General features: G+C 44.9%; 1 protein-coding gene across 1 annotated transcript in view; it reads right to left on the reverse strand.

Annotated features, from left to right (window-relative positions):
- LOC143277613 (uncharacterized) overlaps positions 1-5000 on the reverse strand; it is a 236577-nt gene that overhangs the window by 221195 nt on the left and 10382 nt on the right. The gene's annotated exons all lie outside the window — the stretch shown is intronic.

The following is a 5000-nucleotide window of genomic DNA, read 5'->3' on the forward strand; positions in this document are numbered from 1 at the left end:
CGGGAAGGAGGAAGAAGGAAGGGGATGGGGGGAGGCGGGCGGTTTGCACCTGTGGAGCCACTGTTCAGAGCTTCGGGCTTCGTCTAGCACAGCGGGCTGTATACTGTCAGGTTAATGAGGAGGGAGGAGGGAGTGAGGGAACTTGACGTTGTGGCTCGAGGTGAGATGGCTGTTGGGGTTTTCGTGTATGTCTGTGTGTGTGTGTGTGTGTGTGTGTTGTGTGTGTGTGTGTGTGTGTGTGGTAGTCTCTCCATTGTGGGTCCATTCTCTCTTGTGTGTCCTCTTCTCCTCCCACCTCTCTGTCTTGTCTGCTCTGTCTTGTCAATCTGTCATTCTGTGTCTGTGTCGTCTGTCTGTCTTCTGTCTTTCTGTCTGTTGATTCACTGTCTCTTTTTCTGTCTCTCTCTGTGTCTGTCTGTCTGTCTATCTCTCTTGTACTGGTTGAATTTATTAAGAAATTGAAAAATCAAAAAAAACGTAGATAGATTGTAAAACTATATATCTATATATATATATATATTAGATATATACATACTCATACCTCATAATATACAACACACCACACACACACACACACACACACACACACACCACTACTTACACGAAAACCCCAACAGCAGCTCACCTCGGATCCACAACGTCAAGTTCCTCCTCCCTCTCCCTCCTCAACCTGAACAGGTATACAGCCCGCTGTGCTGACGCCCGAAGCTCTGAACAGTGTGCTCCACGAGGTTCACCGCCTCCCCCTCCCCTTCCTCTTCCTCCTTCCCGGCCCCCTCGAGGGGAGGGGAGAGGGTCACCAGCCTGGACGGAGGCAGCGGAGTCCCGTTTTCTGGAGAGGGTGGCGTTCCCTCGGGGAGTGCCCCGGCTTCCCACGGCACCGGACGGTCACAGCGGAGTCCTCGTCCACCGTCAGGACCGCCCTGCACTGCGGGCCCTGATCCCTGGCTGTCGGCGTCAGGCTGAGCAGTGTGGGCCGCTCTGGGAGACAGCGTGAAGAGGTCAGAGACTACAGAGGCAGCAGTAGTAGTCGTTGCAGTAGTGGTAGTAACTGAAGAGGGGGAGGAGCAGCAGCAGCAATAGTAGTTGTAGTAGTAGTAGTAGTCGTTTTAGTAGTTGTAGTAGTATAACAGCAGTGGAGTAGTAAAAAGGTCAGGCTGCCAGAGCCTAGTAGCATCAGGAGTTGTAATAGTAGTGTACTAGTCATTGTAGTAGTTGTAGTAGTATATCAGCAGTGGAGTAGTGAAAAGGGCATGCTGCGATAGCAGCACAGACCAGCACCAGTAGTAGTAGAGTAGTAGTAGTCTTAGTAGGTGACAGCAGTGGTGTGTGTGTGTGTAGTGTGTGTTGTGTGTGTGTGTGTGTTGGGGGAGGTGGTGATTGGGGAGCTGGGGTGGGGGGCGCTTAGGGCGGGAGGCGGGGTTTGGGGGGGGGGGGGGGAGACGTGTATATTTACTTGCATTTGCATGCCATATGTGACCAAAAGCCATCTGAATGTTGTTTGTATATGATTTCTGGTTCATGTTTTTGCACGTTTGAAGTACGACCTCCCCACTTCCCCACTTGTGTGTGTTGTATGGTGTGTGTGTTACGTGCGTGCGTGCCGTCGCGTGCGGCGTGTGTGTGTGTGCTGTGCGTGTGTGTGTGTGTGTGTGTGTGTGTTGTGTTATTATTGTCGTTTTCAATAGCCTTTTTGTTTCTGCTACTGTGGTTTTTTTAGCCTGCAGTTCGGTTTCGAAACTAGCTGATGATAACACATTGTTCGGTATGGTTATTCAGCTGGCTTTCCAAAATTGTCCATAACCAATGGAGATTAAAAAAAAAAAAAAAAAAAAAAATTAGTAGGTCAGGGTCGGAAGGGGTGGGAAGGGAAGAAGAGACGTACAGGAATAGAAGGAAGAGAAAAAAGACGAAGAAGGAAGAGAATGAACTTTTAATGGGTACAAGATTAGGCACAGTATAGGCCCTTTTTTTTACAATTCTGCCATTAACGACAAAAAAAAAAATAGTGAACGAACGACAAAACATAAAAATAAAGGGGGGAAATAAACTGAAATAAAATTAAAATAATAAGAAGGACGAATAAGAATAGGAAACTTGAATAGTCTATTAAAGGTAACAAAGCGATGAAAAAACTGGAACAATTGGTAATTACATGTACATAGGTACTTACACACACACACACACACACACACCACAACACCACACACACCACCACAACACACACACAAAATATAAAACTGCACAAAGACATCGTACCACATTCACGCCAAAACAAAACACACACAAACACACACACGCACTTACTGTTACTACATACACATACATTCAATTTTTCATTCTATGGATGGAGCTAGGAGATGAGTACAAGCAAGATTTGCAAAAGACGCGAGATAGGTAACTCAAGTATTCGAATAGAAACTCTTCTTATCTTAGTTTTAACTGAAGAAGAAAGAAGAAGAAGAAAAAGACGTAGATGAAGAAAGAGAAGAAGAAGATCATGATGAATGAAGGAGGAGCTAGGAGAAGAGAAGAAGTGGCGATGATGATGATTAAAGATGTTGAAGCTGATGATGATGATGATGATTGATGATGTTAGCGAAGGGAAGAGAGAAGAAGAGAAGAGCAACATCAATCAACAAAGCAAGCAACAAACAACTACAACAGCAGCAACAACAGCAACAGCAGCACACAACAACAACAGCAACAACAGCAGCAACAACAGCAGCAACAACAGCAGCAACAGCAACAACAGCAGCAGCAACAACAACAACAACAGCAACAACAACAACAGCATCAGTAAGAACAACAACAGCAGCAGCAACAGCAACAACAACAACAACAACAGCAACAACAACAACAACATCAACAACAACAGCAACAACGACAACAACAGCATCAGTAAGAACAACAACAACAACAACAACAGCAGCAGCAGCAACAACAACAACAACAACAACAACAGCAACAACAACAACAACAGCAGCAGCAGCAACAACAACAAAAACATCATCATCACCAAACCAGATTACCAACAAATGACTTAAAGAAAAATATTACAAGTAATATAAAACATTCATGACCACTCTTTCTCAAAACACCCCTTCCCCTACTCACACGAGACTTTTCCCAATCCACATGCTTGTATGGACACGAGGAAGTTTCAAAAGGTCAGAGGAAGAGCGGACATTTCTTGCGGGGGTGTAAACACTAATAAGGACAGAAAGATATGTAGGTCCTGCGGAGTGGAAAGCAGAATAGCAGAGACGCGCATTGTGTCGTATGAACGTGAGCAGTTTGACTCACCTGATTCATGAAACATTGTACTGCATCAAGTTGCTTTGCATCGCGTTGCATTGCATTGCATTGCATTGAATGTGTTCCACTGCATTGCATAATATTGTGCTGTACTGAATTGCATAGCATTGTATCGCGTCGTGGTGCAGACCTGTTGTATTGCTGTATTCCTTTTATTTTGTTTTATTTTATTCTATTATCTATTACTTTTTTTTCTTTTTCTTTTTTGTCAAAACAAATTTCTCTGGCTGCTCTTCTCCACAGAGAACGAGTTGCCACAATGTGTCGCCACTTTTTCTTCTCTTTTTGTAAAAAAAAAAAAAAAAAAAAAAAATCGGTAAATGTATTTGACCCACTCTCAAAAGTTGTTTTTTCCACCACCCCCGCCCCCCTTTTTTTCCTTTCGTTTTTGTTTTTGTTTTAAATTATTTTCCCTGTGTTCTTTTACGTGTGTTAAGTGCATGCAAGCACACAGGACCTCGGTTTATCGTCTCATCTGAATGACTAGCGTCCAGGCCAGACCCAAAGCTCAGATAGGTCACTCCAGGTTTGGGGGGCGGGTGGGGGTGGGGGTGGGGGTGGAAGAAAATTCTAGCGATTGTGGGACTCTTCTTCTTCTTCTTCTTCGTGTTCTTCTTCTTATTATTCGTTCGTGAGCTGCTGCAACCCCGCCATGTAGGCAGCCATGCTCCGTTTTCGGGGCAAGTGTTGGACTCAAACCCGTGCCCTCAGATTTCTCTCGCCTGACCACCGGGTCATGCCACCAGGCAATCACCCCAACCCTGTAAACGGGTTTGAACAAGGAAAGAAAAGAAGAAAGAAGAAGAAAGAAGAAAAAGCCCAATCACATGTCACTAACTTTCCCCATCACGTTTCTGTTGGATGTATTTCCTCACGAAACAAAGCACAGACGATGACAATTGATGGTGGTGGTGGTGAATGGACAACCAGAATTTCGAACTCATCGACCTCCAACAAAACGGGTTTCGGTTCCTTACCCACCCACTCACCCTCCCCCCTCGCCCCCACCCACCCAAAACACTTCCCCTCCCCTTCCCCTTCCCTTTCCTTCCCCCTACCCCTACGCCTACCCCTACCACACACTGATGTGGCGATAACAATAGACGTTTGTTGCGTCCAGTCAATTTGAAGTTTTTGACACCAGACTCGACCTTGGTCTAAGATAGCGTGTGGTGGGTTTTTTGTGGCGAGTAGTGTAGATGCACAATTAGTTGTTTTCCAGGTGGATGAATGAATGTGTCATGTAGATGCACAAATAGTTGATTTCTAGGTGGATGAATGAGGGTGTCATGTAGATGCACAATTAGTTGATTTCCAGGTGGATGAATGAAGGTGTCATGTAGATGCACAATCAGTTGATTTCCAGGTGGATGAGTGAAGGTGTCATGTAGATGCAAAATTAGTTGATTTCCAGGTGGATGGGTGAGGGTGTCATGTAGATGCACAATCAGTTGATTTCCAGGTGGATGAATGAAGGTGTCATGTAGATGCACAATCAGTTGATTTCCAGGTGGATGAGTGAAGGTGTCATGTAGATGCACAATCAGTTGATTTCTAGGTGGATGAGTGAAGGTGTCATGTAGATGCACAATTAGTTGATTTCCAGGTGGATGAGTGAAGGTGTCATGTAGATGCACAATCAGTTGATTTCCAGGTGGATGAGTGAAGGTGTCATGTAGATG

The sequence above is a fragment of the Babylonia areolata genome, chromosome 34 (assembly GCF_041734735.1).
Source record: "Babylonia areolata isolate BAREFJ2019XMU chromosome 34, ASM4173473v1, whole genome shotgun sequence".
NCBI lineage: Eukaryota > Metazoa > Mollusca > Gastropoda > Neogastropoda > Buccinidae > Babylonia > Babylonia areolata.